At 35.2% G+C, this 21,908-nt stretch overlaps 1 long non-coding RNA gene across 1 annotated transcript in view; it reads right to left on the reverse strand.

Moving 5' to 3' along the window:
- Nucleotides 1-21,908, reverse strand: part of LOC143644328 (uncharacterized) — a 114,278-nt gene that overhangs the window by 78,299 nt on the left and 14,071 nt on the right. Inside the window, exon 2 of the long non-coding RNA XR_013156621.1 lies at nucleotides 21,583-21,666. This is a non-coding gene — a long non-coding RNA (uncharacterized LOC143644328). The remainder of the gene's footprint in view (nucleotides 1-21,582; nucleotides 21,667-21,908) is intronic.

Genomic DNA, 21,908 nt, shown 5'->3' on the forward strand with positions numbered 1-21,908 from the left:
ATACAGGATGATCAAAATATAAACAGCTGCTACCATCAATAAGCCTAAAGTCTAGTGATGGTGGTAAATATCAATTATATAATCATACAAAATAATAATGGATAAGTCGTATATAGAACAATTACAGGATGTAGGGAAAACATATAATAAGGGCTATTAAGCAAGCCTGGGCATCAAGGAGGGCTTTACTGAAGAAGTTACTTTTAAGCTGAGAGCTCTAATTTAGCATATCCAAAGCCATTTATTTATTGTCTACCTCCTCCAAGTAGAATAGCAATGAAGGCAGTCTTCGCCAATTCTGTTCATAACCCAATACCTAGCTCTTGATGTCTGAGACATAGCAGATATTAAATACTTGTTAAATAAGGCATGCTTGGGGGAGGGGTGGTACGATAGCATTCCAGGAAAAGGCAGCAGCACGTATGACAATCCTAAAATGAGAGAAGTTTGGTACATTCAAGTAGATCTTGCAGAGCAAGGGGGGAGAAATATTCAGGATGAGGCTGGAGTGATGCCAGAGACCTCATTTTCTGGCCTATCAGGTGAGGCGTTTGGAGTCTGGGACCTCAGTTTAAGAGCAATGAGGCGTCGTTAAAGAGCCTTAAATATGGCATAAGATGATCAGATGGGTATTTGCTCTTATTTGTGTTGTTGGTAGTGATTTACATGTTTGATCATTTTAATTTTTCTCTGCTGAGTGGGTCAGCAAAGATTTTCTGTAAAGAGCCATAAAGTACACATTTTAGGATTTGTGGACCACATAATCTGTCACAACTACTCAACTCTACCATGATAGCACAGAACTAGCAATAGACAATGTATAAATTTGTGGACACTGAAATTTGAATTTCCTATCATTTTCATTGGTCAAAAATGTTGCTCTTCCTCGTACTTTTTCCATCTATTAAAAAAAAAACTTGAACAAAACTGTTCTTACTCCCAGGACATACTAACTCCCAGGATAGGTGACCAGCTGGATTTGGCCTGCAGGTTTTCATTTGCCAAGCCCTACTGCAGAGAAGGAACTGGAGGTCAGCAAGTTACGAATCAGGGAATCCATTTAAAAGATTATATAGAAGTCTATGTAATCAATGACATTGGCTTGAACTAATGCATTGCTGTAGGAATAGAGACAAGTAAATGAATATATCATTCATTCTAAAGATTCCAAGCACACCCCAAAATCAACATGCCCAAAATGTATCAATATATTCCTGCACAAATGTGTTTTCTTATTTTACCCCATCTGCTTTATTGGTAGCACCAAAAACACTTGGACAAGACAGAACACTAAGCAGTTATCTTAAGCTTGTCCTCACATATAAGCTATTACCAAATTCTACATTTTATTGCTAAATATGATTCAAATTTTTTTCTTATTCCACCACCATCACCACTGCTCTGCTTCAGATTCTCATCATTTCACCAATAAAGAAATTCACTCGCTTCCCAACAGCCTGTTTCCTTCTTCACTCTTGACTTCTTCCAATATTCTACAGGAATAATCCTTCTAAAATGCAAATCATACAGCACTCCTTTGTGTAAAGCCTTTAAAGAATAAAATTGAAAGAATACAGGACCAAAGAAGATGGCCTTAACAAAAATAAAGGGATGTATACTTTAATGGAGGGAGGCAGAGGACAACAAATAAACAAACAGATAAGAAAATATCCAGAGTGGTAAATACTGGGTAAAAATAGAACTGAATAATGTTAAGAGAACTACAGAATGTAGGTACGGTGGCTCCTTAGTTGTGTTATAGAGGACTGTTTCATTGAGGAGGTGACATCTAACATGAAATCTGAATGATTATAAGGGGTCAGCCATGCAAAAGATGGAACATGGGAATTCCAGAATCAGGCAACAGTGATCACTGTCTAAGTTCCAATTAAAGGAATGGACTTGGCATGCTTGAAAAAGTGAGAGGTTCCACGTGGCTGGAGCAGAGGGAACAGTGGAGAAATCTGTGTGGCATGAGGTGGGAGAAGCTGGCAAAGAGGTTGGTTTTTACTCATATGTTATGAGAAGCCGAGGCAGTAACTTGACATGGTTTATATTTTTACAAATCATTCTGTCTGTTAAGAGAGGAATAGATTGGAAATGCATGAGAGAGGAAAAATGGAGACACTTAGGAAGCTACTACAGTCATCTAGTAAGGAAGAATCATGGCTTAGACAAATGAGGTCATGTGCAAAATGAAAAGATGCAGCTGCATTTTGAGGATGCTTTGGAGAAACAGTCAATAGCATTAGTGAAAGACAGGATATGGAACATAAGAAAAGAAGGGATCAAGAATAAAGCTTGGCACTTTGTGGAGAAGTGAATGCATGAGTCATGAGCAGGTTGATTAGGCTTTGTAGAAGAGAGTGAGCAGGAGTGTCTGGGAAACAGTGGAGTGTTGTTAGGGGTAGGGGACTGTGGGAAACTGCTTGGGGTCAGTAAGGGAAAAGTAGCCCTGAGCAGTGCAACAGAGTTGGGTTCACGTCTTGGCTCTGACCCCTTATCAGCTGTGGGATGTTGAGTGGATCTTTTAGTTTATCTGAACAGCAGTTTCTTTACTTGAAAATAAGGCTAATAGGGGTGATTTGATGATTAAATTGAGATGATACATGTATCATTCTTAACATAGTGCCTGGTTCAATAAATGATAGCCACAATTATGACTGAAAAAAAAGAATAAAGATTGGGTTTTATTTATCTCCTAGACAGGTGATGGTGCCATTTACTGGTGGGGTCAAACTGAGTAGAGATTTTGTGCTAAGTTTTTTTTTTTTTTTTTTTTTTTTTTACATGGTCAGGCACCGGGAATCGAACCCGGGTCCTCGGGCTTGGCAGGCAAGTATTCTTACCTGCTGAGCCACTGTGGCCCGCCCTGTGCTAAGTTTTGAACAAGATTTTTATTTGAAACATGTTAATTATAAGATATCTATTCAATGACAAGATAGTTATTTCAATTAGGAAGTTGTACACACAGGTTTGGGGTTCTGGGGGGAAGTATTAGATGGAGATCAAATGTGAAAGCCATGGACACAGAAGTTTAAATCCACTGGAACTAGATAGGATTTCTAACAAAGAGAGAAATGGGTCCCAGGACCCAGCATATAGAAGTGTATAGAGGAGGAGATAATATTATTCATTTTTTGTCTCCAGAACCTATGACGATTGTAGATATCCAATGATTGCTGAATTAAATTGTTCCTTTTCCATATCATATAAAGCACAGATTATAGGATTGTCTTGAGGCTTCTATACAAAATATCACTCCTCTTACATTTCTTAGATAGATTCATTGTTTTAACATATTCTGATTTGGGGGGAAAATTATGTTAATTTGATATACTTTCATGAGTCATCAAATAATCTGATACATAGAAAGAATAGTAAGCTAAAATTCAAAAATAGTTCATCCATAGTAATACTAAATAATGACAAAATCCCAGTCAGCAAAATGTCAGAAGAGCACAAAGAGGTGGCATGATTTTCACCCTAATGCAAGTACATATGTGTTTACAAACTGTTGCAAAACTTCTCATTTAAATCGTCTGACATTTTGGGTAACTGATTTAGAAAGCAAGTAAATGTACACTTACGTCAGGTAGATATTCATATGTGCCAAACCTCTTTCAAAATTAAATCTTGTAGAAACTCTTCAGGCCTGCAGTTTGCACAAAGCAGCTCTTCTATAAGATCAGAGTTAGTTTTCCCTTCATTTATTAATCTATTGTAATTCATTCTCTCTTTTACCCTCTCACTTCGTCCCTCACTTATTTTAATCAGGCTAAACATGTATGTGTATTTGTACAGCCTCATATGTCTAGATAGATAGATAGATAGGTTTAGATAATTTGTCATAGAGTTCCTCCCTTTTCGACAGGGAAAATAAAGTATATATATGCATATCCATATATTAAAATGTCATTAATAATTCCTCAAAGAAAAAAATTTAATATGACATTATCTAATGATAGAAGTTTTACAGTTTCTATATGTTTCTGAAAGTTGAAGTTAAATTCAATATAATGGTGGCTCAAGAATAAGAGGAAATTATGAAATAAAGACAGTCTGACTTATAAAATCTTTAAAGGTTTTAAGGTTTTATTGGCTTTGTGATTACACAAGTTTCAAACATATGGGCAAAGTGATATCACAATCTTAGTTTAAAGAAGTAAGCATTTTGAAGTGTTTAATTAACCTGTCACTCTCAACTTTGCAGTATTTTTACACATGGCCTAATTCAATGTCTACACACACACACACACACACACACACACACACTCACTCACACCAAAGCCATTTCAACCAATAGTCTATAAAAAGAAACTGAGACATTCCAAATAATTCAACAGCTCCTCTTGCACATAAATTGGGCAGAGGGATTCCCACTTAAGAGACATGGAAATACAAGATGGTGTGTGAGCCAGTGCATTGCTTCTACTTATACATCGCTTTCTATTTCACTCACAAGACATCGATATTAAGGGAGAAGAACCCATTTAGGAGTCCTATTATTCTTGTGGTAGGTTTTGCTAAGGATTCTTGAATATTCACCTTCCTATGCTGCTGCATTTGGATCCCAGAGATTCTATTTAAAACTATTCATGTTTTCATGTTTTCCTCAAAGAACAGCAACTAAAATTCAAAGATAAAGAGATAAGTGAATTTACAGGTATCTGTGTAATGGATAAAGAATTCTAATCATGCCATAATTGCTCAAAGAGTCTATAAATTATTTTCATAATAACAAAAATTTAAGCAGGTAACCCTGAACATAAAATTAAGTAATCCTAGCAATGAATACAAATAGCATGATGTAGGAGAGTATCTTATGACCTAACCATAGAGGTAAGTTCATGATATTATAGATAATTTTGACCCTTTAAGTCAGTTACTGGACAATAAGTCTCACCACTTTCCCTTCTGAGCTTTCTATCCTTTTTCCCACTCAAAGTCAACATATAACCTTTTCCAACCTAATAACACCTTCCCATAAAAAATACTTTCAATATTCAGTTGTTTTTTCTATGGAATATAAAATTATGACCAGACTTTCATCAACAAAAAAAAGATAGAAAAATGTTTGTGCTGTTACTAAAAAGCATTATCAATTTTATTCTGGTTTCAAGAAATATTACTAAGGCTTCCTAACTTTTTGTCTTATGTGTGTTGGATTTGTACAACTATTTTAATTTCTCAACTAAAGAAACACGTGTTTCTGTTTCAAAATGCATGTTGAGAATGAATTAGGTTCAACAAAAACAGCCTTCTTTCTTGTTTATGTACCGTGTGGCTTCTTTCAGATTTGGATAGATGTTTAACTTTGTACAGCTTTAGGCATAAAATTATATTGGACAGGGAAGCATACCTTAATTAGATCTGATCTAAAGCCATCCTCCTGTACAAGCTACTCTAGCACCACCACTGTTTTCCGCTGCATAAGCTGCATCACTTTTCTTGTTAATATAATCTTTTTTTGTTGTTGTTAATGTAATCTTGACTGAGGTGCTGCCTAAGCTTGGCAATTAGTGCAGAAGATCACAAATGTGCGAGCAAATATGATAACATGAAGAAAATAAATCCTAGCTACAAAACAAAATATAACCAGCATGCCATTGTTAGAATAATATGAGGAAATCCTTATTAATATTTCCCATTTGGTTTCCAAATCCATTCTTCTTCTGGTCTACCAACAATTAAAAATTAGTGGATGTTCTGTTGTGATTGCAAAGGTGAAATGAATAGATTATGAGTTGCACAGCTGTTTATGGTTTTTGGTTTATAGCTCTGGGACACCCCATTCTGGAGACATTCCGTTCCAGTTCATTTTAACAGTAATTAGAAGTACCCCCATAATGAAGAACTTGCTGTTGGAAACAACTTCATTAGTTTGGGTGATTTTATTGGTTTCCTTTAGCATGAGGAACTAGCACTAATAGATGCAATTTAATAGGAAAATTACCGAAGCAAGAAAGATTCCACTGAATCGTAAATGAGGCATTAGACAGGAGTTTCCTTTCCAGATAATGAAACAGAAGAGTGCCAGTTACCCCAAAAAAATTGTTCTATGAATACATATAAATTGGTCTGAAAGAGTAGTTTTGGCTAAATGTTTAAATGTTGCTTAAATAAAATATCAAGTACCCTTATTGAAAAACACAGGTAAAATTGACATAAATTAAAACTAAATTTGTCCATATAAGATATTTTTCCCCACACTTTATTTTAAATGAAGTAAAGTCAACAAATTTGACCTTTGGGTAAGTCCGTCTTACTTTAGATAAGGAGGCTTTTCTCAGCCTTTTTTTTTTTTTTCCTGCTTTCCTTTCTAAGCCTGCTTTTTCCTCTTGTTTCCATTCTATTTTTCCTTCCTCTTTTTCCCCTCACAGAACATCTCCCTAAATAGCAACATTCTCCTTGACATGAAGAGGATTAATGGCTCAGTATTATCATCTCTGGTACACACATGATTTTCTATCTGCAAAATACTTTATAATCATTTAGGAATCCTCCCACTTCCAATGCAATACTGTTCAGCAATACTTTTTGGCATTTTAGAGATGGGAAAATAAATTCAGGGAGAAATTTACCCAAGATTTCAAAGTAAATTAGCAGCAGATTAGCAATTTGAGATTTAACCGTCTATCTTTTCTATTCTTTCACCATGACAACTCCATCGTTTGGAAGTGATATACTTGTGTTATAAAAGAGGGAATGTTTTAAAATTTCAAAATATATGAAGGTCAGAATGTCTGGGTTTTAAAAGAGAGAAATGGGAATAGGAAAATGTTTGTATTTTGGCTTTAAGCCAGTCTTCCAGCTACAAACTGATAGTCCCCTATTGTTTAAGCAAAGGTGTGCCCCAAGATCAATGAGTTGTAAACTCCATAAAGAAGAGACCATGTCTGCCATGCTGGTCTTTATAGCCCATATATGAAGCACAGTGCCTCACCATGGTGGGTTTCCATAAATGTAGTTGACTAAATAAAGATGTAAAGAATACCTTATAAAGAATAAATGAAATGAAGCATGAGCAATCTTACTGACCTTTGGTAGCTAGAATTCCTCTGTTGAAAAGTGTGGTGTCTGTAGACATTCAAACATTCTCCCCCACTTTCATTTGCAGAAATTTACATTCTGAATCATTCCCCTTCTCACCAGCTCAATTTCTATTCTCTTTATCTGTCTGCTTCCTGAAAGGGGAGAAGAATGACAGACCTTCTACTTTCCATCTCTATTAGATGATTGCTCACTTTGGAATTTCTTAGGTCCTGCAATCAGTAGGCATCACTGATGATGAGTGGAAATTCAAAAGCATCATTTATATTGAATGATTTGGACCTTAGAAGAAAAATAAGGAAAGGGGTTGGTATTTGAGGGCAGTAAACCTCCACCTGTGGGTAGAATGACCGTTTTCTAAAGAAATGGGATAGAGATTTCTATGGGAATAAATGGGAGCACGAGAAAACCCAAATGAAGGGGAGAAAATGTAGGAATTAGAGTCCACTGAAGAGAATAAGTATATTGTGAGGAAACTAACCCCTTACATATTAATTATTTGAAATTCTGGGCATAGGATCATATTCTCTGGAACTTTAACTCTGACATAGTCATCATCATCATCATCATCATCATCATCATCAACATTTTCAGAGTACCAAACACCATAACCTCTATTAGCTCATTAAATTCCCAAACATCCAGATGAAATAAGTATTATTAACTCCATTTTTTACGGATTTAAGTCTCAAAGTACCTTGTATATGACAACACAGCTTAAAGTCAGATTCTAAACTCAGATCCAGTCTGTTGTCAAAGATTTATTACACATTTTGGTAGACATACATGATATAATTATTGCTTGCACTTCAGATGTGGTCACTCACTACCAATACCAATGCATCAAAACCAGCTATGCTAAATAATACCACACTCCAGTCAAGGAAGGTGAGTTAATGTACTCTTCTAAATTACTATCTAGTACTAACAGAGATTTTTCAAATTATTGCATGGAAAATGGATCTCCTAGAGCAACAGTTGTTTTTCATTGCTCAAACAACATGGCATGATGATTTACACAGGTGTCACTCATTTACTTTAGCCACACAAAAAAAGTCAAGCTGGTATTATATCAGTACATTTCAGGTATCAAATGTACTCATAATTTGGCTCTTTATTTTCTTAAACATTCCTTCATTGGCCAACCTCTTCTCACCATAGACATAACCGCTATTTAAACTTCTGATCCATTTTTTCTCCTTTTGGATTCCAATCAACATATTTTCTGAGTTTAACCCTTATGTTGACTCTTCCTGGTGCTTTTCCAAAATCTGATCCTTCCTTTTAGGGATACCCATCAAAAACCTTCAATAGTCCTGTGTCTCTTTACATACTTTTTCATCCATCCATAAATTTCTCAGTACCATTTTTTTTTTTCTTTTCCTTGAGAATCTGGACCATTCCCACTACCACCTATATAAGGTATCAAAGAAACCTTTTCCTATACCATTTCCACTATTGTCTAGGAATTGTCTTGACCTAAATAACATAAAATCATTTACGGTAGTATTTTCTTCATCATCATTACATTTTTCCCACAAGTAAGTTTGTATTAACAGAAACAATAAAATGTTCCCAGCCAGTCTTACAACTACAGGGTATTAAGTTCATCATTTATAGTCTTCTGTATTCAACTAAACTCTATCACTGGCAAGTGACAAGTACCCAACTCAAACTATCTCAATAAAAAAAAACACTTTGTTATTCAATTGAGATATTCATGGATGGACTAGATGCCAGAAATCTTGGAACGTGAGCTCAAAAAATGTCACTCTTTCTCTCTCCATCTCTAAACTCTGCTTCTCTATGTATGTGGGAATTATTTGCTCTGAATACAGATTAATGTTGTTTATGCAGCTAATGAGGATGGTCACTGGCAGTTCTTCTTTTCATTACCTACATTCCAACTTCACAAAAAGAAACAAGTTTTATTATTATTATTATCATTATTCCTGAATCTATAGATCAATTCCAAGGAAGGTCTCTGATTGGTCTATGTGGGTCAGGGGCCCCCATTTTTACTACTCACTATTGTCAAAGGCATAGGATACTATGACTGTCCAAGCCTAGGATCCATGCCAGGTGGAGGGGGAGGGCATACTGCATTGACTGACAGATCCATTGGACTTATTATGCCATTATTTCTTCTCAGGAAGAAAATCTGAGCGTACAAAATCCAATGTTTGGTCACTATATTCTACCTTTTAGTTGGCAAGTATCAATACACACTTCCTATAAATATAATTAGAGAATATACTCATCTATTAAAATAAAACTATCACATACTTAGAAAGAGAAACTAAGGGGAGACAACACATACTCTCATTAAATTATCCAATTCTGCATCCACCTGAATCTCCAGCATCATTTATGCATGCACTTTCTTTTTCCCATCTGACTTTGCAGTTAGTTGAAAGACAGACTCAGGATACAGACAGACAGATATCAAACATAAACTTTATTACTAATAAAATAAACTAGAGAGGGTGATTTTAGCTCTTATACAAACAGTCTTCCTGTTACTGTTCCCCTGAAACAAGCAGTGTTACCTCAGTGTCCCAGGAGAGCAAAGCAACAGTAGCCATTTTCCTGGCAAGTAAAGGGCTTCTACTTCTTAGTGTACCACCTGGTCAAGAACAAGCTAAAACAGATGTCCTCCACAGAGAGGAGAAGAGAAGAGGAAGAGCCACGTATGCTCAAAGTCTTCAGCCCACCTTCTCGATTGAGTAAATTGCTCCTCCTGTCCCGGGGGAGAAATGAATGAGAGCACAGAGATAATCTAGGAGTGTTTTTACTCTAATGACATTTCCTCCATTTGGAAGATAATACATTCCTCCATGTAGAAGATAATAAAACTGTTAAATCTGTATATTTTCTATATAAAATTAGTAATTTTTATATTATAAATATAACATAAAATTAACTCATCTTCTTAAGTCATGATCCTGTCCCCTTGGCCAATCAGTATTTGCCACGGAGACTGGACAAGACCAGGTAATCTGCATAACTCTGCAACCAGAGAAAGGTGGAATCTTATTATTGACAGGCCCAAGAAAAACACAAGAAATGGGAATGTGGGGATGAAATGAAGCTCAAATAAAGCCAGCAAATATTCCCCCCACTTCACTGTTTGTTTTGTGATTTAACCCATTGCCACATTTTGCTACCATCTTCACATACTTTTTTTTTCCTTTTACAAAATACAGCTTTGCATTTTCATCTCTACCAAAAACTGATTTGTATGCCTTGATTAGCAGAGTTTTTGATATACACATAGAAAAATGATCAAAAGAGAGAGGACTATTAGACATGAATTTTGATCCTAGTGTAGTATCCAAAACCATATTCAATTTATAAACATTTTGTCTATTTTCAGATATTTATAACCTCAAAGTTACAACAAAGCATCTCTCTTAGAATCTTAAATTCCTTCCACTTACATCCTAGATGCTCAACTCCCATCACAAAGCTGCCTGTATTTATAAGGAAAACACAGGCCTTCCAATACTAAAGTTTCTGTTATAAATCAGATTTAGCAGTGGCCATAAAAAATGCACTCCCTTATACAACAATGTGCACCAGTTATTTGCTATACCTGATCCCTAATGCCCAATTTCCACAACCAGGTCTAAAACAGCAGGGGCTCGGCACACATCGCAGATAAAGATAATGATGGTAAAAATGATAAGAAATCAAAGTAGTTATGTCTACCATATTGTTCCTTAACTACAGCTGCATTTTAAATTCTAAACAACATTAATTATTGCCTCACTGGAAAAATATACAGCAATGGATTTCCAAATGGAGAACCTCAAAGAATTATCATCACTAGTACAGAACTTTTTTTAATGTTGTCATAAAGCCAAGAGAAGTCAATTAGGTCTCATACTTCATTAATGGTTTCCACAAATCACATTTATAGCCAGCCCCATATCCAGTGTGATCTAAAAATGCCATTTAGAAAGATGAGTTTTGACACCCTTATATTATAGCATTGCAGAAACTGTGGGGGTAATTAATTTTTACTTATGCTGTGATGAATCCAAGAAAAACTCAAAGCCATTTGGCCTATTACTTACTCTTTAGGGCAATGAAGCCTTTGCAGAAAGCTTGAGTTTATATTACTGGTATGATCAAAGCTTTAATGAAATTGCTGCATGGCAGAAACTACTGGACTATTAAGAGAAAACTACAAAAATAAATGAGTGCCTAGCTCTGAATCTACAAAAAATGGGAACCTTCTGGTTTTCTTTGATTCTTTATTAATTTCTCATGATAGAGCCCCATGTGGCATTGCCCTGACAAATTTTGCTGAAGTATGTTTTCTCTTCTGCAAATTAGTAAAGCAAAGTCCTGCATGTTATCTTCCTAATGAGACTTTGTATCCCACTGTTCTTTATTATTATTTTAAGGAGAGTAGGTGTTTTCTCATTCACAAGAGTAATGACTGGGCTAGCTGGAGTTCTTTTATGGATATGGCAGTATATAACCCAACAGGTATCAGGAAGCATTCATGCTGTGTTGCAGTTCCACAAGTATTCATCTACTGCTAATACTTTTGTTGTGATGTTGTAAAACACACAGTGAAGTCTAAATGGTACAGTAAACGAAGAATTTAGTGAGAGATTTAACTTTCCGTTCTTCCTGAGTAAAACCATTACTGACTTGGTATCATATAACTGTTTAACATGGGCATTTTTAACAAGTTGATTCACAGGTCCAACTCAATTAGTTACTTCCTTTCTTATGCTTTCTTTGAGAAATACACTGGAAACACTGATTAAGAATGCAATACTCATAGTAGAAAGAGAATATGAATCCATTAACATGGTCATTAAAGCTCTAGATTTCTATTGACTCTACCGTCAAAATAGTTCCAGGATTTCACCACATTTCACTACCTGTCCATGTACATTCCAGGTGAATGGCACCAACATAGCTCATTTGAATTATTTCAATAGCCTCAAAACCTCCTGCCTCTGCCTTGCTTCTCACCCTCAACAAACGAGCAATGAGAGATGCTGTTAAATAGGCTATGTCTCTCTTTTGCCCAAAACCATATTAGAGCTCACCATTCCATTAAAATAAAAACCCAAAGTCCTCCCAATGGGCTGCAAAGCCCCCTATAATCCAATCCTCCTCCCTGCTCTGACTATGGCACCAATCACTCTCTTCCTCAGTCAGTCCACTCCAGTTGCGTAGGCCTTTTTGCTAGTTCTCAAACAAGCAAGCATCCTTCTTCTCATGGCTCACCATTTATTTTTCCCTATACCTAGGAGTTGCACATCTGACTCGTTCCCTCACTTACTCCAGGTCTTTGCTCAAATATCATCCTGCCACTGAAGAAAGCACTCCTACTCACTCCGTTAAAAATTGTAATTGCCTTCTTCACATTTTCTTTCTGTCTTCTTTGCTTTAGTTTTCTCCACAGAACTTGCTACCATCAGTCATCCTATATATTTCAATTATTTATTTTATCTATCTCCCTCCACTGCTCCACCACAATGTAAGTTCCACAAAGAGAGGGATTCTTTTCTGTGACATTCATGTATCCATAATGAGTGGATGTAGTCAGCAGTAGGGTATCTAGTCATACCTTCCTCCTCCATTTCTTCACTGTGGATCTATCTGCATGGAAGATAAAAACCATCCAAAGAAAGATTCAATCTTCTATCTCAGTATTTACTAATATCTACCATGTACCCTGAACAATGCTAGAGATAAAATGGTTTGAGGAGTGACTTGTTAGCTGCCTTCATGAAAATGAATTCAATGGATTCATACTCTTTTGGGAAACTTCATTGAATTTTCAGTTCTTGTCACCGAAAAAGATGCCAAAAATGAGAGATATTTTCCCTTCTCATATCCTAAAAGTCAAGATTTTCTCCTTCAGAGGCTATTTTTCATTTTTTTTTTTTTTGCATACCTAGGAACAGAAGTTGCCAGTTACCGAGAAGAAACATCTGCCCTGTTGTCTGAGAACTAGAGTCCTACTCAGAGAGAAAAGAAAGACCATGGTTATAAGTGTTTAAAGAGAAAAGGAAATGTAATCTCTGAGAGAAAGGGTGAATTGCACTGAGAGAAAGGCACTTGGGAGTTTCCATTAATAGTGGAGATACTTATGCCCTTCATGCTTTTAGTTGCCATGATGGAATTTCTATGATAGGTATCAGATACTGAAAGTTATTTGTGATTAAGCATCAAAGTCTTAAGAACCATGAAATTCTATAAGCCCAGTCTTCGGGCAATGGAGAGGATCACATAAAGGAATGTCTCTGAACCCATCTAATGGATCCATGCTCAGATGATGACAAATGTCCAACCTCAACAGTAGCATCAAGCAACAGATGGAACAAGGCACCAATAATCCTTCTGAGAACTAAAAAGTCCCTTACTTTCTTAATAAATCTAGCTTCCTTCCAAACCCAAATTGTTACTAAACCTATATAGTAAAGAAGTATGTCAAATAAAATCACGATCTGATTTTTTTACCATATTAGCTAATGGGCTTTCAGGGACAAACATAGATTAATAAATTAATTTTCCTCCATAGACCTCAAATATTATTGAGATGTTTATATTTGTTATGTATTAAGACTCAGCTCAGATTATCAAAAATAATCCTGCAGATCATATTTGCATCATAGACTAATCAAAACCCCTATAATTTGAGCCTACTGTACTTTCAACCATAGCCAAGACCCTGCTGTAAAAATCGTACAGATACATGAGTAATGCTCATAATTGCTTCTAACTTCTAAGAAGAATAAACAAAATCAGTGGATCATACTGAGATCCAGTTTGAAAATATTTTTTCAAATGTTTAAAAACACCCTAGTACATATAAATTGAGAGGCAGAAGGTTCAGAAAAGAAGAGGGAACAAGAATAGCTTGTTAGAATTAAATTTATCTAACAATTCCAGAAAAGCTAAAAAAAAATCACAGAAGATGATCCTTAAGGCCCATTTATAAGGCCCTGAATTTCTAAGAAAAAACATTTTCCTGAAGACAATGAGGCAGTAGTCTTGGATAGATGAATATTGTGATATCCCAAACTTAAATGTAAACTCAGACAAGATCTAATATTTTAAGTCTATGTTTCGGTAAAATACCCTCAGCCTCTGACAGAAATGATGAACTTCTAGAAAACGGAGGCGTTTCCTAGGAATGAAAATCCAGTTTGAGAGGAGATGATATTTGAGTTTTGGAAAGGACACATCACTCAGGTGCTAAAGTAGCAAGTCTTTTACAAGGCCAACCAACTGATACCTTTGAAAACAGATTGCTTAGGGGCCTAGCCTCTAAGGGTATTACAGGACTCATTGTACGTGGCTAAATTATTTGAGCACTTTAGATTCAGCCTTGGCCATGTTGAAAACCAGAGAACATTACAGATCAGCCTCCTGAATACCCATCTGAATGAGAATGAAAATGTGTCCTCAGTTAACTGAAACTAAAATCTAATACAGAGAATGCTGGGCACAAAACACTCAGAATTGTTTAGTCAGAGGAAAAGGGGATATTTTGTTCTGGAGCAATGGCCCAGATTCTGCCAACTATAGCAGATGGCAACCTAGTAAAGCACTGAAAAACCACAGCTACTCTCAGCATTCTTCTGTAGGTCCCCTAGTGCCCACTTGAGAAGCAAGACAGACCTGGTGCTCTGACAAATAAGACTGCCCTTTGATCTGCTATGTATATGGTGAATCTAAAACAAACACACACACAGATACAAACACACACACATACACCACACATGCATTCTGTGATTCAAAAGAGGACACCTAAACACCAAGTGTAACTAAAAATACACTACCCAGGTACAGAGATAAATCAGTTTAGAAATAACTACTAGGTATTTCAGAAAGCTAAACTTTTTGGCTTTCTATTTTCATGTAAAGAGCCCTCAACAAATACTGTAAAAGCTATGACACACTCGATAGGTATTGCTAAATCAGAGAGGAGTGAAGGAAAACAACTATTCTGGTCCTACAAAAAATTAGATTTAGAACTTCTAGGGAAGATGACAGAGTAGGGAGCCACAGGTCTCAATCCTTCTACCAAAACAACTATTAAACAGGTCAGAAGAATACTGTACGTCATCCAGGGAAGAACTGGAGGAAGAGGCTGATAAATTAGAGTAAAGAAATGTAAATTACTTTCTCCTTGCATGGTTACTGGCGCCCATCCTCCACTCTCATGGCAGCTTGCCAAGGGTCTAGACCCTGGCTAGCTGCTGGTTACAGAGAGGGACAAAGAAATTCTCTTCCCCAAGAACAGGGGTGGACTCAGCCAATCACTGATCATAGCTATTGATTACCAAATTCTGATTGCTGGGTCCTGGCTATAAGGGCAGCTATTGTCCCAACCCACCCCTAATTAAGGCAGTAACAGCCATTGGTTCAACCCTTCCAAGACAAGGGCAGAGGCTGCGGAGATTTAAAGATGCAGTACATCCTCATTGCTGCAGGGGACAATTGGCTGAAAGGCTGCATTTAATGAGCAGGCCAGGAAAGTTCAGTTTTGGAGAATGGTCAGAGAAGCTTTAGGTGCCCTTCCTGATCCCTTCCCTTCACTCTCTGGAGCTTGTCTGTGCCCCCTCATGAATCCTTGGTCATGTTTTGGCTGGGAATGAGTGACTTGGAAAATCCATTCTGAGGTGACCCTCCACCCAAAATTTGCTCTCCAGGTAAAAAGAGCCTGAGACAATGAAAAGAATACAAAAAATTATAGACGTAGATGATCTGGGACAAAGGGAAAGGATCAGAAGGAATAGTCAAAGAAATAATGACAAAGAACTTCCAAAACTGCAAAAGATGTGAATATGCACATCCAAGAGGACTAAACAGGATTAACATGAAGTAAAATGCACCCCATCATATACTGATTATATTATCAAATGCAAAGGACAAGGAGAAAGTTCTGAAAGCTGCAAGAGAAAAGCAACAGGTTATATACAAGGGAATCACATTTAATTTTATTCTGATTTTTTAGCAGAAACCAAGGGGACAAGAATGCAATGAGTTGAAATACTTGAAGTTCTGGAAAAAAAAAAACAGCTGTCATTCAAGAATTTTACATCAAATGAAACTCTTTTACAAAAATGAGGAAGATATTAAGACATTCTCAGATAAGCAAGAGCTGAGGGCATATATCTCAATTAGACCTACACTCCAAGCAATGCTAAGGGGAGTTCTTCAGAATAAAATGAAAGAACACTAGGGCACTAGGCAGTGGTTCAAAGCAGTATAAAGAAATAAATGCCTGTGAAAATAGTAACTATAAGGGTAAATATAAATGCTAATATTACTACATTATATTGTTTGGTATGTAACTCTACTTCTTACTTCCTACAGTTGCTAATTTGCAAATGAGTAAAAATTAATGATAAATCTAGGTTTGTAGACATACAATGTACAAAGATATGAATGGTAACAGTACCAAAAAATGGTGGTGGCACAGAAGGGAATAGGAACAGAGGGGTATGGGTACAAGCTATTGATGTGAAGTTGGTATCAAACCAAATATAATGTCTATATATTTAGGATGCTACATTTTAGCCCTATAGTAACCACAGGGAAAGACAGATGAAAAAAATATATCCTGATAAAAATGAGAGGGCACTCAATATGGTACAACACAAAAAAACAAATAAATATAAAAGTAGGCTTTAACTGAAGACAGGGACAAAACAGCTATAAGACTTACAAAGGCTAAATAGCAAAATGACAGAATAAAGTTCTGCATTATCAGCAGTGACTTCAAATGTAAACGGATTAAACTCTCTAGTCAAATGGCAGAGATTGGCAAAATGGATAAAAAAGGAGGACCCCACTATATGATGTCTGCAAGAAAATCACCTTAAAGTCAAAGAAACAAATAGTTTGACTGTGTAAGGATGAGAAAAAATACAATGCAAGTAGTAACCAAAAGAGAGATGGTACGACTACACCAATATCAGATAAAATAGAGTTTAAGTCAAAAACAGTTACAAAGGACAAAGATGGTCAGTATACACTGATGAATGGGACAATTCAACAAGATGATGTAACAATTGCAAATATATATGCCCCTAACAGCAGAGCCCCCAAATAAAAATACTGACAGACTTGAAGGAAGAAATTGATGGTTCTACATTAGTAGTAGGAGACTTTAACACACCACTCTCAATAATGTATAGAACTTCTAATGAAAATATCAGTAAGAAATTACAGGACTTAAATGATACACTAAACCATCTAGATCTAAAAGACATATATATAACACTGCACCCAGTGAAAACAGAATACACATTCTTCTCAAATACACATTGATCATTCTCAAGAATAGACCATAAGTTGGGTCATAAAACAAGTCTCAATAAATTCAAAAATATTTGAAATCATACAGTGTAAATTTTACAGGCACAACAGAATGAACTTAGAAATCAATAACAGAAGGAGAAATGGAAAATTCATAAATACATGGAAATTAAACAACATCCTCTTAACAACCAGTGAGTTAAAGAGGAAATCAAATGTGAAGTATTGAGATAGCTTCAGGCCAATAAAAATGAAAATACAACATATAAAAATTTATGGGATGCAGTAAAGACAGTGCTGAAAGGAAATTTTATAACTCTAAAGGCTTACATTAAAAAAGAAGCAAAATGTCAAAATCAGAGGCCTAACCTCAAAACTAGAAATTTGAGAAAGAGAAGAGCAAACTAAACCTAAAGTGAGCAAAGGGAAGGAAATAAAGATTAAAGTTGAGATAAATGAAACAAACATTTTAAAAACAGAGAATCAATAAAATCAAACCTTTAGCTACAATGACAAAGAAAAAAGAGAGAGAGAATGCAAATAGCTAAGATCAGAAATGAAAAAGGGCACATTGCTACCAATCCCACTGAATAAAAAGGACTATAAGAGAATACTATAAACAACCATATGCCATTAAGTTAGATGGCCTAGATGAAATGAACAAATTCTTAGAAATACACAAACCACTATATTGATTCAAGAAGAAATAGAAAATGTCAACAAACAAATTACTAGTAAGAAGACTGAATCAGTAATAAAAAACATCTCACAAAAACATGCTCCTCAGGGGAATTGTACTAAACATTCCAAGAATACATCATTCCAATTCTGCTCAAACTTTTCAAAAAAACTGAATTGAAGAAACACCCCTAACTCACTCTATGAGGCCATTACCCTCATATCAAAGCCAGATAAATAACTACATAAAAAGAAAACTACAGACCAATGTCTTTTATTAATATAGATGCAAAAAATCCTCAAAAAATGCAAAAAAAAAAAACCCTGAATTCAATAACATACTAAAAAAATTATATACCATGATTGATGGTATGCAAGATTGGTGCAAAATGCAAAAATCAATTCATGTCATACACCACACTAACAGATCAAAAGGGATAAAAACACATGATTATTTCAATTGATGCAAAAACGACATTCAACAGAATACAGCACACTTTCTTGATAAAAACATTTAGGAAATAGAAGGAAAATCCTCCAACATGATAAAGGGCATATATTAAAAATCCACTGCTAAAATCTCATTTAACAGTGAAAGAAAAGAGCTTTCCCTCCAAGATCAGGAAAAGGACAATTATGCCTACTGTCAGCACTGTTATTCAGTATTGAACTGGAAGTTCCTAACAGGCAAGAAAAAGGGAAAAAGGGCATCTAAATAGGAAAGAAAGAAGTAAAACATTCCCTATTTGCAGATGATATGATCCTAGATACATAACATCCTGTCAAATCCACAATAACATTCCTAGAGATAAGTGAATTAATACCCCAAAATCATCAGTGTTTCTATACACAACAATGAATAATGAGAAGAAATAAAGAAAACATCCATTCAATAGCAATTAAAAGAGTAAAATATCTAGAAACAAATCTAGCCAGGTGTATTAAAGGACTTCTACAAAGAAAACTACAAAACCTTGTTAAAAGAAATTAAACAAGACTTAAATGAATGGATACTATGTATTCATGGATTGGAAGCCTAAATATTGTAAAGATGTCAATACTACCCAATCCAATTTATAGATTCAATGCAATCCCATTCAAAATTTCAACAATGTACTTTGCAGAAATGGAAAAGCCAATCATAAAGTTTATATGAAAAGGTAAGAAGACATGACTAGCTAAAGCCATTTTGAAAAAGAAAAATGAAGTTGGAGGACCCTAATTTCCCAACCTTAAAACTTATTACAAAGCCACAGTAATCCATATAAGCAAGAAACTGGCACAAGGATAGAAATATAGATTAATGGAATCAAATAGAGAGCTCAGAAATCAACCCTTACATTTTTTGTTGATTGATTTTTGACAAGGTGACAAAGACCACTTAATTGGGAAAGAATAGTTTTTACAAATGGTGCCAGGAAAACTGGATCTCCATTTGTAAAAATAAAAAAAGGAGGATCCCTATTTTATAGCATAGACAAAAATCTACTCAAAATGTCTAGAACTATCAAAATTATAGAAGAAACCATAGGGAAGCATCTTCAAGACATCACGTGGTTTCTTAGACTTTACACCCATAGCACAAGCAACAAAAGAAATAATAAATAGATGACATCTCATCAAAATTAAAACTTTTGCTTCTCAAAGGACTTTATCATGAATGTAAAATTACAACTTAAACAATGTGAGAAAATATTTGGAAACCACATATCCAATACAGGATTAATACCCAGAATATATAAAGAAATCCTTCAACTTAATAAAAACACAACCCAATTTAAAAATGGGTGAAAGACTTTAATAATCATCTCTCCAAAGAAGATAAACAAATAGCCAGAAAGAACACATAAAGATGCACATCATCAGTCATCAGGGAATGCAAATCAAACCACAATGAGATACCATTTCACACCCACTAGAATGGCTGCTATTTAAAAAAAAAAAAAACAGAAATATTCAAGTACTGAAAAAGAGGCAGAGAAATAAGAAACTCATTCATTGCAGGTGGCAATGTAAAATGGTGCAACCCACAGTGGAGGACAGTTTGGGGGTTCCTCAGAAAGCTAATTATACAATTACCATATAACCCAGCAATCATTCTACAAGGTTTATATCCAAAAGAAGTGAAGGCAGGGACACAAAAAGCTATTTAAACACCAATATTAATAGCAACATTATTCACAATTGCCAAAAGATGGAAGCAACCCAAGTGTCCATCAAATGATGAATGAATAAATAAAATGTGATAAATACATAAAACGGAATATTATTCAGCCTGATACATGTGACAACATGGATGATCCTTAAAGACATCAAATTGCACGGAATAAGCAAGACACAAAAGGTAAAATATTATATGATCTCACTGGCATTAAATAGACTAAGCAATCTCATAGATATAGAATCTAGAATATAGGTTACCAGGAGCTGGGTTGAGGGTAGGGAAAGGGTAGTTAATACTTGATTGGTACAGAAAGTCTACTAGGTTAATTTTAAAGTTTTGGAAATGGTGACAGTGGTTGCACAGCATTATGTCTGTAATTAACAGCAGTGAATTATATATGTGAATGTGGCTAAAAGGTGAAATTTCAGGTGTATATATGTTACCAGAATAAAACAAATAGAAGATATAACAAAAGAATGGTACAAACACAGTGAACAATGTTGTAAATGATGGATTATAGTTAATAGTACAATTATTAAAATGTTCTTTCATGAATTCTAACAAAAGACTTTGCCTTTGTGGAGCTGACATTCAAGCGAGTTGAAAAAGTTTAAGTACCTTTACCAAAGTCACATAATAAATAGCAGGGTCAGAATTCAAACCCTGGTATCTCTGGCTTTGCAACTGTACTTTCCTCTCTGAAGTTATGTTTCTCTTGTTTTTGATGATATGAAGAGATAATGTGAATATTTGAGATATGAAAAATCCTTGAAAACATCATTATAATATTCGTTATTTTTAAAAAAAGAAATTATTAGTTAAGCAATTAAATGCTTGGTAACTACCATATTAAAGTGGGTGTTATGGAAAAGAGAAAGCATAAAAAGAATCATTAAGAGTAATAACATGTTTGGGTAGATTTTTCATTTGAGCAAAACTGACATTTGACTATTTTTTTGTTTCATACAAATTAATACTTTAATATGCACAGACTTAGAGATGGAGGAGTGCTTTGTGATCCATAACGAGTAATGTGCCATAAGAGAATTTATAGCAGCAAAATTTACTTTAGTTAAGAATTTGCAGCTGTCTGGCTCCTCCACGTCATTTTGTGTGTGATTTTTTCCTAACCAAGGTTTGATTTTAGTCCTACTCTTCACAAATGCTATAGTCACCTACATAAATGTATTTTGCTACCAAGTCATAGGAGAGAAAGCAGGGTCTATGCTCCCGTTTGCAAATAAGTATAGAGAATTTAAAATGGAGATTTTAAATCGAATCAAAACCTTTCAGATCTGACAGTAAAATTAAACTTTTCACAAATCAAGCATTTGCTCATTCATTTATTCATTAATTCATTTACCGAACATTAACTGAGTGCTTACCATATGGCAGGAGCTTTACTAATTGCTGGTGGTTCAGCCATCAATAAAACTGACAAAAGTCTCTGTACTCGTGAAGCTTTCATCCTAGTAGAAAGAAACATACAATGAATAAAATATATAAGTAAAACTATATTGTACATTTGAAATTTGTTAAAGGGTGTAGAAAAATATAAAGCAGAGAAGGGGAGGAAGAGTGAGGGCAGGGGAATGCTGAATTTGAAATAACTAGGTAAGATCTTTCTAAGAATATATTTTAACACAGATTGGAAGAGGAGGTAAACTATATATATGACTATCTGGGATAACAAGCATTTCCTTTAGAGGGG

Source organism: Tamandua tetradactyla, chromosome 8 (genome assembly GCF_023851605.1).
Source record: "Tamandua tetradactyla isolate mTamTet1 chromosome 8, mTamTet1.pri, whole genome shotgun sequence".
In the NCBI taxonomy this organism is placed as follows: domain Eukaryota; kingdom Metazoa; phylum Chordata; class Mammalia; order Pilosa; family Myrmecophagidae; genus Tamandua; species Tamandua tetradactyla.